This window comes from Trichosurus vulpecula, chromosome 1 (assembly GCF_011100635.1).
Source record: "Trichosurus vulpecula isolate mTriVul1 chromosome 1, mTriVul1.pri, whole genome shotgun sequence".
In the NCBI taxonomy this organism is placed as follows: domain Eukaryota; kingdom Metazoa; phylum Chordata; class Mammalia; order Diprotodontia; family Phalangeridae; genus Trichosurus; species Trichosurus vulpecula.
The window spans coordinates 51383734-51397000 of record NC_050573.1 but is presented as its reverse complement, the minus strand read 5'-3'; the positions used below and the strand labels follow the sequence as shown (position 1 = coordinate 51397000).

The 13267-nt window shown below is 46.6% G+C and overlaps 1 protein-coding gene across 1 annotated transcript in view; it reads left to right on the top strand.

Moving 5' to 3' along the window:
- Positions 1-1704: 1704 nt before the first annotated feature.
- The window catches only part of CERS4 (ceramide synthase 4), a 52094-nt gene continuing 40531 nt past the window's right edge, over positions 1705-13267 (top strand). The window contains exon 1 of the mRNA XM_036741381.1: positions 1705-2570. The gene's annotated coding sequence lies outside the window, so the exon portion shown is untranslated. The remainder of the gene's footprint in view (positions 2571-13267) is intronic.

Genomic DNA, 13267 nt, shown 5'->3' with positions numbered 1-13267 from the left:
GTTTGCCATGATGACACATAGAAACTTTCCGGATATGGTAAGGTGGGAGAGAAGAAAAAGAGGGGAGGCTGAGAAAAAAAGGAGGTTGAGATTCATGTCCCACATGACCTGACCTTCCCCTACCCACTAACTCTAAGGATTGTTAGGATTAAGAGCTGGAAGGGATGCTAGGCAAGGACTCATCCAACCCTTTGAGAAAGATTGAATTGATTAAAGAGAAAACTGAAGATAGGAGAAGGAAGGTGACTTGGCCAAGGTCAAAGGCAGGCCTTAAATTCTTCTGACCAGTTTTCCGTTCTACTATGTTGTCACCTCCACCAAAGCCCAGAGATGAATGGGAATCCAGTAAGTTACAGAGTTGAAATTCAAACCCATATCTTATTTTAATTCAAATGCTCTTTTCACTAGTGATTGCCTAGTGGTTGCCCACCCTTCTCTCCAGAACTGATGCTATTGAAAAAAAGAGCCATATTCCTCATTCAGCCTAACCTCAAGAGCTTTTCCAGTCTGACCCCATTATCTGTGTAATCAGCTTTCTCCCAACTCCCAGAACAGACCTCGGCCTTGTCCTGGAGGTGTACAGGTCACCTGGATTGCAGCCTGAGGCACGTCCCCTTAGGTCCAGGCCTCACCTCTCAGTTTACCCTAGGCATCTCTCCCTGGGAGCCCCAGGTATCGGGCACTCCTCCCTTTCCTGTAATCTGTAATTCCCTGAGCACATCTCTGGTCCCGGCCAAACTCGGGTCTATTCAAAGTTAGGTGGCATGACTGAAAGACTTCTGGGTCCAGCCTCTCACAGTACAGAGGAAATTATCTTTTAATGACTCTTTTATCTCCTCCTGTTGGCTCTCGTTTTTTTTTTCTATGAGGGTCTACAAGTCAGGGACCGGTCCCCTTCGGCCCTGTAGTCTCCCTCCAGGCCTGGCTCAACAGAGAAGGCCCACCCAGAGAAGGGGCCGGCTCTTTTCAATTCAATTTAACAAAACCTTTATTTTACACCTGCTACCGTGTGCACTGTGTTATTGGACACTGAGGTCTGCAGAGACCGGAGGTTGGGGCGGGCAGAAACCAAATTTCAGGATCTTGCCTCTGCCAGAAATGGGGGTGGGGAAAGGGATTGATGCACACACAAGACGGCGTCTTTGTGTGTGTGTCTAGTTGGTAAACAACGGAGGCAGACAACGGTTTGTTGGCTTCAGACACTCACTCCAAAGTTCAAAGAACGATAAGAAAGGAAAAGATAGGCGAGATCGGGCCTGCACCAGACTGTCTATATGAGGCGGGGCGCGTGTACGCATCTAACTGTAGCCGGGAAGGTTGTGCCAGGGGCCATGAGCCTGTGTCTGGGAAGGCTCGGCACAGGTGGGAGGGCCATGTGGCACATAGAGATTTGTCTGAGGGCCCCACAGGTAGCTCGTGTCTCCAAAGGGGAGGTTGGCAGTGTGCCCCCATGTTCTTTTCATGATGGAGAGGAAGGGATCTGATGCGCAGGGTGGGGGGACTGAGGTGGCTTCGGGGAAACCAGGTTGGTGGAGGAGGGGTGAGGCAGGATTTGGGCTCCCGGAAGCTGCAGGAGGAGCCCTGGAAGCCAAAGAGGGCGGGCAAGGAACGGGGGGCCTCGGGGCAGGGCTCTCCGCCAGCGTCCCGCCCAGCGATGTGAGTGGAGGCGGCGCCGAGGCCGGGCCGGACGAGGAGGAACTGGGCGGGACGGGGCGGGGCCGAGGCTAGTCGGCAGCTAAGCTCCAGCCGCGAGTTCTCGGAGGCTCTAACCCCACCTCCTACGGACCCCGGGCCGGCTCCCCATCCCCGTCCACCCCTTCCCCCCCTTTCCTCCTCCAGCACCTGCTCCTGCAGCCTCAGCTTCGCGTGCCTCCCCCGCTCCCAGCCACCGCCCGAGCTCCGCCAGGGCTCTCCGAGGGGCCATCCCCTATACCCGTTAGCTCTCCCCTATTCCAGGCTCCATCACACCCTGAACCCCATCTAGGTTCTTATTACCCCCTCATTGGCCCCTCCAGACCCACCACCCCAGCCCATTCCCTAGCATCCTACCCAATCCCGGCACCCCCGCCCTCTCCCTGCGCCCCCGCCTTCCCAGACTGCCCCCCGCCAACTCCTCTGAGCCTCATCCTCCGTTATCCAGGGCCACGCCACCTCCAGAATCCCCTCTGGGGGCCCCGCTTCGCTCCCTGGATCCAAGATTCGGTTGCTCTGAGCCCCCAGTCCCAGCGCGGATCCCCAGCCCTTCCCCCTGCCTTCCAATAACCACGCTTCTCGCCCCCCCCCTTTTGTCCAACCTCCCCCCCCCTCCCCAGCCCAGGTCCCGCCCTAGCCCCTCCTTCCCTCTCTTGGAACTGAGTCCTGGCTGCCGGGGGTGGGAGGGGAGAGAAGAGGAGGGGAGGGGAGGCGCGTGTCCAATGACCCATCCAGTCGCTGCCTCGGCAAGGGAGCATCCTGGGCAGCCACGTCTGCCTCGGCGACAGGGACTCGGAAACCTCCACCACCGAAGCCCAGCTGCCCGCGGGGAGCATCTGCCCTAACAGCTGGCTTGTCTGTCTGCGCCGCCGCTGCAGGTAGGAACTCCCTCCTCACTCCCTCTAACCTCTGCCCGCCGAGATAACCAACCTCGAGCCTTGAGGGGCTCCGCCGACTCACACCCACACAGTCGGCCCTTTCCCTCTCCAGCCCCAGCGCCTGGCGTCTACACTGCACCGCTGCCTAGCCACAGGGGCTTTCAGGGGCCCTTAAAGGCCTCTCCTCACAGTGGCACACACACCTCCCCTTTTCGCTGTTCTATTTTTGTGGCTCCCAGATGACCCTCATTCCCATCAAATAACCCTCATTCCCATCAAATAACCACCACTCCCTATGCACACACACACACTCTTCTGTCACAGCTCCCATATCATATTCGCCCCTGTGTAAATTGTACACACATGCTTCTCTCTCACCCTTTTGTGCATGCATTTCAAGTATCCCATAGATAAGAGCTCTAGTACACTCAGGTTACACACACACACACACACACTCTACCCACCACTCTGCTTCTCAAGCACACACACTCCTAGGAACAATAACTGGCCTAGGTTTGTTCCCAGTTCACAAACCTAACCTGAATCTGGCAAAATTCCTGGAGAATTTCCCACTTGTGGAAGTAATAAGGGAGGGACATAGGACTCATCTCTCCCCACCTTGGTTGGGCTCTGAGGCAGGAGAATGTTCATTTGGAGGGGAAATCGGGCACAGTGATGCCAGTGTATGCCTGGCAGGTCTGAGCTGTTACTGCCTTGGGGGTATGTGGGTTGAGGAGGCCTGGGAAAAGGAGGCCCAAACTGGACCAAGTCTCCTGCACCCTTTGTGAGCATTAAAAGGGGGCCCTGCACTTAGAGTTGCTAAAGCCCTGTTTACGCTGACCTCTCCCTGAACCGGGCCTGGGCTTCAGTTCCTGGCAGGAGAAATCTTAGGCAGCCCTGGCCTGTGACTCATCTTACATCAGAGCCAAAATTTGAACACGGGTCTCCTGTAGTTCCAATGAGCCATCCACTACCATACCTAAATGCAAAGATGAGACCAGGTACAACTACAAATTGAATACCTACCTTTCTTCCTTGACCTTGAATAGACCCTCCTTCCTCAAATTTTCCTAAAACACTTTCTCCACATCTCTTCTTCATTCCCATCATGCTCTATCTTTGTAGAATCATACAACTGGAAGGTGTCATCTTCATTTTACAGTGAGCAAACTGAGGCCAACCAACCTGCCCACAATCACACAGTTAGTAAGTACAATTATAGAATCAGAATTTGAACCCATGCCCTGTGACTATAAAACCAATATTTTTCCCATTGCGCTGAAGTTACAAGATTCCAAAACGGTATCTCTGAGAATGTTGTGGACTCCAATGACTAGCAAAGGCTAGCAAACCTGGAGATAAATATACAGCAAAGACTCATCAACAGTGCAATTAATTAGAAAAGAGTCAAAGGTAGTACCCCCTTCAAATTGCAAGAATAGATGTCCCGAAAAAAGGGTCTGAGAGCCTCTGGTCAAGAACAGCCCCTGTTGGAGCTCTCTCGAATACTCTTTCAAACTTGGCCCATAATCCATCTGGTTTTTCTGAGGGTGAGATTCACCTATCCCTGAAGTCCTAAACTCAAAAGAAAATTAGTTTACTATTATCAGAAGAAGTTGCTGACCAAGAGAAAAAAACCAACATGTTTGGTGGTAGGAATCAGAAAAACTGGCTAGGCAAGTGACCTAGAAACTCAGCTTCAATCCTTTTTTTCCAAATAGAGCCTGAACCAGTGGAGATTAGTGATTAAATTCGTGGCCATCCTGTTTACCACTCTTGGAAAGGCTTTGTGGTGAGACAAAGACCGAGCTGAAGCTATGCAGTCCCTGCCTTCTGGGAGTTTCCATTCTGCAAGAATGAATCTGAAAGCCTCTTCACCCTGATTTAACTTCTGAGTGACTTGTTACTCCTAGGCCACCTCTTTGGGCTACTTTCTTATCTTAGATTATAGTTGGAAGGATACTGGAGGCCGACCCTTTGATTTCACTGGTCCTTGAAGCTAAGCCCCACAGAGGGACTGAGCCAGGACTGGAAAATAAAGTCTTTTGGACTCCAAATTCAGAGTTTTTCCCATGGCAGAATCATAGAATCTCTGCAGTTGGAAGGGACCTCAGCTGCTATCTAGGCAAATGCAAATTACATCTACGAACTACAAATCATCTACCCTTTGCTTGCAGAGCATTGAGGCAGCTGGGTAGCTAGAGGGCTTAGACATTATTATTGGGAGGGAGCCACTCCCTCCCAAGACTGCCCATTTCACTTTTGGACAGCTCTGATGTTAAGCTGGGGCCAAGCTGAACAAGGCTGATCCATCTTCCATATGACAGCCTTTCAAACATTCCTTGCTGGTGCCTATCACACTCTTTCTGGACTATTGTCTAATGTCAGATGACTTCAGTTCTATTCCAAATCCCTCATCATCCTCTCCTTTCTGAATTCTTTGAATTCTATTCATCTATGTATGAGTCACATCCTGGGTGTATGTCATTCTCCCCACCCCTAGCCCTGCCTCTCCCATGGAATATAAACTCCTTGAAGGCAAAGACTGTTGGTTTTTTAATTAGTTTTATATTCCTAGATGGCACTTAATCAATAATTAAGTAATTAGTGTTGAATGAATGAAGACTATGTAAAACAGGTAGGGAGTAATAATGATACCTGCCAGCTGTCCCTGTGCTGTCAGGTAGGGAGCAGTAGTATGGTTATGCCTAGTTTACAGATTGAGGGAACTAGGACCCAGAGAAGGAACCTGATAATGGTTATCAGGTTTAACAGACCCAGAGCTAGAATTGGAACCCAGGGCTTTTTGCACTACACGGTTTACCCTCTTGGGGAAGGAAACAATTCTCCATAGTCACGTCCAGGGCTAGGTTCTCCACCAGCCCCTCCTGACATGACATCTCTCTCTCTCACCCCTTGAGCCAAGGAAGGTCTCCAGGGTTCACTAGTGGGAGTTATGCTAGGTCAGCTCTCTTGATTCCTCGTGGCTTCCCCAGGGAGAATGAGGTGAAAGATAAATCACTCTTCCTGGGAAGAGATAAAGGATAAAAGCAGGAAACTTCTGGGTTCTTGGGGCACTAAAAGAACTAGATGTGGTTGCCAAGCCACAGCCAACTGGTATTTGAAAGGAGAATGGGAGCAGTGCCACCCACCAGGCTGGAAAAAGGCTAATAACCCAATTTAAAGAAGAGAGTCTGCAAATTATATGTCACTGAGCTGGACTTCCATTCCTGGGAAAATTCTAGAATGGATCATTAAAGAGCTGGTTAGTAAGCATCTTATAAAAGAAGCTGTGATTACAAAGAGCTGGTGCACCTTTATCAAGAAGAAGTCTTGCTTGAGAGACAAAATGACTTATCCACTTAGAGCCAGGAAGACCTGCTTTCAAATCTTGTCTCTGACACATGCTAGCTGTGTCACTTAACTCCTTAGGTGCCCAGACAACTCTCTAACATTATAAGTTATAAACTAATTGTCAGATAAGACTTAAAATGGGGGGGGGGGGTGTAGAAGTGGAGAAGGATCTAAACCAGGACTTCTGCACCAAAGATCTTTTCTGTTTACTCTTTTTTATTAATGACTTGGTTAAAAGGAAAGATAGCATGCTCATCAAATCTTCAGATGGCACAAAACCAGGGAGGGATAGCTAACACATTAGATAACAGCTTTAGTATTCATAAGGATTGTGAGAAGTGTAATCATTGAGTTGTATTAATGAAGGGTAAAATCTTACTCATGGTATCAAAAAAGGAACTTCACAAATACTACATGAGGGAGGTTATGGGGGATGGGATTCATGGGGATGGGATTCATACTGGGCCCCTAAAAGGACCCCAAAGCTCACAAACTAAGTCTGGCTTTTGCCTGAGGCTCTTGGCCCATCCCAGTATAATCCTTTTAACTGCCCTTTCAATGTGGCCCTTATTGTCTACACCTGGCCCCACCCCAGACTATTTCACCACTAGATGGAATTAATCCATCTTGGCCCCTTCTCCAGTCACCCCAAGCTATAGGCCACTCCTTGATCATACCCAGATCTTCCCACAGTCTTTCTGTATATGTGTCCATCTTTCCCCCATTAAATTATGCAGATTCCTTAAGAATCTGGCCTGCTTGCATTAGCAGTACAAATGGGCAGATTCTTAAAATCTCACTCACCCCAACTGAAAGAAGGCTCCAGTTGAATTGTTTTGAGGGCACCTTTTGCCCTTGAACTTCAGGGTTCCCAGAATCCCTAGACCACAACAGAGGCATGGCTGGTTAGACAACAGCTTTCATGAAAAATATCTGGGAGCCTTAGTGAGCCACAAGTTCAATATTTGGGAACTGTGATGTGGCAAGTAAAGCTCTGGGCCTGGAGTCCAGAAGACCTGAGTTCAAATCTGACCCCAGACAATTACTAGCCAATGCAACCCTGGTCAAGTCACTTGACCTCTATCTGCTATCATTTTCTTCAACTGTAAAATGGGGATAATAGTAGCACCTTCTCCCCAGAGCTGTGAAGATCAAACATATTGATAAAGCGCTTAAAACAGTGTCTGGCACACAGTAAGTGCCAGTGTTAACAGTGTTAGCTGTTAGCTCTGATTAATGTATCATCTCAGACTTCATTAAGATAGATATAACTTCCAAGAATCGGGACATTCTGGTCTTCTACTCAGATCAGAACTCATCTAGACTATTGTGTTTGGTTTTGGAGGCCACAATTTACGAAGAACTTTGATGGGCTAGCGAACTTTCAGAGGAGAACAACCAAGGATGGTAAAGGGCCTTGAGTCCATGTCAGGATGATGGGTTGGAGTGACTGGGCATATTTAGCCCAGAGAAGAGAAGGCTCAGAGACACATGCTAGGTGTCAAAGGTATTTAAAAGGCTTTCATATAGGAAAGGGATTCACCTTGTTCTGTTTGGTCCTGGGAGGAGAACTAGGAATAATGGTGATATATTTAGGCATTTAGAGGTATATTTAGGTTCGATATCAGGAAAACTTGACTAAACATTAGATCATCTATAAGTGAATGGGCTCAGGCAGTGGAAGGTTTCCCCCACACTGACACATCCTGGATGGTTACTTGCAGTGAACACTGTTCTCTACCTGACCTCTGAAATTCCTTCCAGCTCTAAAATTCTGGGATTCCTTCCTTGAGACTAGTTAGAGGCATCTTGCAGCAGCAGAAAAGTTGCCGACTTGCCTCGAGTTGGGTGACTAGAACAGGGCCTAGATTACTTGACAGTAAGGAGCAGCCTAGTACAAACTGAGGCCATAAATAATCATAATTATAACTGAGGCTTTTTTTTAAGGTTTACAAATTGCTTTCTGTTTTCTCCTTTGATGTTTAAACCTACCCTGGGAGATAATTGCTACAGTTATTTCCCATTTTATAGATGAAGAAATTGGGTGATGGCAGGTATAAAGCACCTAATTAAAAGGAGAGTCCTTGGGGATACAGAGACAAAAATGGAATAATTCCTGCCTTCAAGAAGCTTGTGTTCTACTGGAGGAAACAATGCATGCACATAGACACATACCTACACACACATATATTCGTGTGTATGTAGGTTGTTGATGTTAGTCCTTTGTTCTCCAAGAGAACTATCAGGAAGGTGATGCCATGACTTGCAAGTGACTTGGAGCCTCACTTTCTCCTCCGGAGCCATCTGGGTCCAGTGGCCAGATATAGATCAGGACAACTGGAAATGGCTTCCACATGTGTATGTATATATACACATGTGTGTGTGTGTGTGTGTGTGTATGTGTAGCTTTATACAAAATGGAAATATCCTCCCACTAGGAGAATCTGGAAAGGCTTCATGTAGAGGGAGATATTTAAGTCAGACTTTAAGAAAGCTGGGGAGTCTAAGATGTAGTTCTAGAGGAAATTATGCATTCCAGCCATGGGGGATAGTCATTGCCTTCTCAAAGGTGAGACGGAGTGTTACCCTGTGTGCAAGGAGCAGTGTCTTGGGCAGAATCTGAAACCACATCTTCCTGACACCAAGTCCAGTACAACATGCAGGCACAGTTGCAGAGTCTGCTTTGGATCATCAGAGAGGACTCTTGGGAGGAAGAGAGGGGACAGTAGATTGGCCAAGAAGGGGGCTGGGTCACAGGCATTGGGATTTAAAGCTGGGAAGGATTTTAAGGTTCATCAAGTCCAACCTTATTTTAAAGAGGAGGGAAGCTGAGGCCCAGAGAGGGATCCGAGTGTATGCCTCTAGGAAGGAACAGAATCTGGTCTCCTTGATTTAAACCTAGGTCTTCTGAATCCAGATCTGGTTCTCTTTCCACACTAGCAAGGAGAAAATTGAAAAGGGTATAGGAGGTTGGAGGATGCAAAATCTGAGTTGAAGCTAATTAGGTACTGGGAACAATGTGGTTTCCAGTTGCTTCTGAGAAATAGTATGGTGTGGTAAAAACTGGACTGGAAATGAAATGTGGAGCAGAGCCTTGCGTCTAATTTCTTCCTAACCATTTGCTAGCTTTGTGCTTGGGGAAGTCAAGGTAGTTGACCGTTAGAGGCAGCTAGATGTTGGAGTGGATAAAGTGCTGGATCTGGTGTCAGGAAGACTTGAGTTCAAATCCAGCCTCCACTACTTCCTAGGTGTGTGACCCTGCGCAAGTCACTTAACCTCTATCTGTCTCAGTTTCCTCAACTATAAAATCAGAATATTACTAGCACCTACCTCTCAGGATTGTATTTGTGAGGATCAAGTGAGATATTTTGCAAGTACTTTGCAAACCTTAAAGTGCTATGTAAATGCTACCTATGTAAAGTCATTTCCTTCCTCAGAATCTTTTTTTTTTCACCTGTAAAAATGGAGAGAGACATTGGAGCAGCCAGGGTTTAGGAGAAGGAGCACTAGATTTGAAGTTGGGGCTGAGCCTCGATTTCTCCCATTTGTAAATGGAGAGGGGTTAAAGTAGATGAACCCTAAAGTGCTTTCAGACTCTAAATCCCATAATACTGTGGTAATCCTCACCCTAGCTCCTGTACCTCCGGAAATGTGAGCTGTTCTTTTTGTTGTTATGCTGTGCCTAACAAGAAAGGCCCAGAGGTATTTTGAGATATACGGTGAGGTTGGGAAGGAGGGGGGAGGAGATAAGGGGTGGCCCTGGACTTCCTCTGTAGAGTGTGGACAGGCAGAAATGCTAAGCAGCTACCGCCTTCCCTCCTTATGTGGGCCCCACAGGCTTGCTTCCAAGCTCTAGCCTGATCTCCTGAGCCTCCAGATCAGGATGCTCTAGTTTCTAAGCCCCTAAGCTAGGCCCAGGCAGGGAGGTGGGAGGGGGGAAGGGGGGGTGCTGAGAAAGATGGTCTCCTGAATCCCAGGTCTTCTTCAGTTCCCTGGGGAGGATAACAGCTGAAGGGCCCTGATTGGCCAGTGGCCTCTCTTCCCTGCCCCATCCCCCCAAATTGGGTTCCACCTCCCCTTCCTTGTCTCATCCCTCAACAATCACCTGCTGAGTGCCTACTGTTGGTAGGGGAAATGGGAGCTCACAGTCCACTCAGTCCAGTTCAACAACCTGCTATATATACAAGACCATGCTAGAGACTGGGAAAACAAAAGAGAAAATTGAAAAGACATCTGGTTCTGAGAGCTGACCTGTTATTGGGGTATACAGCACACAAACAGATAAGTAATCTAAGATAATTTGAGGAGGGAGAGAGCACAAATAACCAGGGGCCTCTGCCTTCCCAAAGTTCCTGACTTGAGTTTTGGAGGATTGTCTTAGAGGCCAAACTATAGGAAACAGGATCTTGGTATGCTGGAGGAGATAAACAGACCTGGCCGAAGATCCTCAGAGTGGTCCTTGAGCTGAACGCTAGAGTATGAGGAGGATTCGGAGAGGGGAAAAGGGGGGAGGGGAAGCTCAAGGCATTGAGACAGACAGACACTCTCTCTCTCTCTCTGTCTCTCTCTCTCTCTCTCTCTCTCTCTCTCTCTGTCTCTCTCTCTCTCTCTCTCTCCCTCTCTCCCAAACCTGAACAGCTGGGAAGCAGAGAGGTAAGGTGCAGCCAGAGGAGAGTGGGTGTGTGCCCAACTTCCAAGACTGACCAAGGAAGCATAGGAGCAGACCTGACTTCCTCTGATCTAGAATAGTCCATCAGACATTTAAAGGCAGTATCATGGCCCTTATGAGCCTTCTCTTATCTAGGCTAAACACCCCAAGTTTTTCCAACTGATCCTTGTGTGGCTCGGTCTCCAGCCCCCCCACCCCCTCTCATCAACTGAGTTACCTTCCTCTGGACACATTCCAGCTTATCACTGGCCTTCCTTAAATATGTCCTCCTGCTTCTGGTTGCTTTGTTCTGCATCAATTCATTTGAGACTTACATGCATACGTCTGTATGCCTTCATCCATGTTATTGATAAGAATGTTGATCCATTCAGAGATAAGGGTAGATCTCTGAAGCTCTCCACTTGAGACTTTCCCCCTGGCTGACATCAATTCATTCATCTCCATTCTTTGGGTCTGGTCATTCAGGCAGTTCGAAATCTACCTAATAATATGGTTTCCTAACCCACATTTCTCTATCCTGTCTGCACGTTATGAGATTTATCAAATCCCTTTCAAGAAATCCAGGCATCCTATAAGAGCTTTGGTTTATGATTTATGCAGTGTTGTCAGGCAGGTAGGGTGAACATTATTATCCTTCCTATGAAAAAATCGATTCTGAGAGAGGTCCATAGTATGGCCCTAATATCCACCAGAGTAGTAAACTTGTTTTAAAAAGAAAAGAAATAATAGGTAAACATTTTTGCTTTCCAAGAATTTCAGAGTTTAGACTTGAAAACCCTTCTAGTATTACATAGGTTTTCTTGAAATGGAAAATTGTTTTACATTGAATCCTCCCCTTGGTTCTGCTGTGTACATGGAAATGTTCTTTTCTTTTCTCATTTTGCATTTACATTTAAAATGAATACATGAATAATAAATTGAATAAATAAAATATAAAATATACAAAATATAAAATATAAAAACATAAATAAAATAAGATTAATAAAAACTTTACACACACACACACACACACACACACACACACAAAGAAAACCCATCTAGGCCAACTCACCAATCCTATCTCTGACATAACTTCTCAAGAACTCATCCAGCCTTTGCTTGAATTGGAAGAACCTTATACTTCCCAAGGCAACTCATTGTACTTTTCCATAACTCTGATTATTGGGAGAGTTTTTCCTGACATCACCAAATTTGCTTCTTAGTCATATTCACCCATTACCCCTAGATCTGCCCTTGGGAGACAAGTATTATCGTCAAATACCTGAAGACCTCCATCACCCCCACTCCCCAGGCTAAGCATCTCTATTTTCTTCCTCTCCTTGTCATATGGCATGGACTCAAGGCCCTCTACTCCACTGCTTGCCCTCCTTTTGTCACTTTCCAGCTTATAAATGTGTTTCCTAAAATGTGGTGCCCAGAAAGGAACACAACACTTCATTTGTTTCTCCCTGTAGTCAGAAATTTTCATCTATTTTCGTTCTGTCCTCCCAAACCATGGGCTAAGCTCTTCTGACTCCCTACGTAACTTTAAAAAGAGACCTTTTTGTCCTCCTATTTATTACAAGCCTGAACTCATTCCTAACACAACTGGATCTAGCAGACAAGCCTTTATTAAGTTCCTGCTATGGGCTGGCACTGTGTTAGCCTCTGGTGATAGAAAGACCAAGAAGAGGGAAATCATCCCAGGCTTCCATTGTAATGGGAGAGATACCATACTGATTATACTATTTTAACTTGGGTGTGGCTACAACCTCCCACTCTCCTATGGCTTTTTCTCCCTGAGCTAGAGCAGGTTTACTCATTTCACCTGCAAGTTTTATTGTATTTAAAAATATAAAAATCATTTTAGCTCACTGGTCAATATATATAGCCCATTGACCCCTGGGTTGCTGACCCCTGCCTTAGGAGGGGACCACTATTTCCCTGCTTGGCTATCATAAACCCCAGGAGGACATGGCTACCTCCCTCTAAGGTCTCCATCACTTCTACCTTACTCAGCAGTCCCTCCTTGTTGGAGGAGCTACCTCAGTTTCCTCCCCCAATCTTTAGACATTTGTAGGTTCAGCAGCTAGAGATGGTGACTTCCCTGGTGGAGTTACCTCCTCTAGGATCATAGGTCTATGGGGATTGCTTACAGGCTGGTTCCTGGGACCTCTGCACCTGTTGACCTAGAAGTTTGGTTAAAAGAGGCAAACAGGCTAGGTGTTATATATTTATATTATTTATTCCCTTAAAGCTAGCAGCATACTTGTATGGAGCCAGATAAAATCTTACTGCCTGACAAAACAAATGAGAAGGCTTAAATACGTTTTAGAGCCATCCCAATTCAGGGTGGCTGTGTCAGTCAAATTTATGATTTCCCTATATGTTTGGTCATGATATGAGAAAGGAATTTTCTTAATTGAATAGATGGTAAATACAATAAGATATGAGAGTTGGCAAAGTGTCAGTTGAAATTACAACCCAGGACATCTGTGTTTTCTTTACCATTAACATGCCATAAAATGTCCATAAAACATTAAGATAAGAAAAGTCCCTTTATTCAAGATAGTGTCTGGAGTTAAGAGTCTCATCCTTAATGGCCATAAACAGAGGAAAAAATGCTCTCAAGTCAGCCCCATTTGGCTTTTGACATAGGAAGAGGTATTCTCTGAGTATACTCAGAGAACAAATA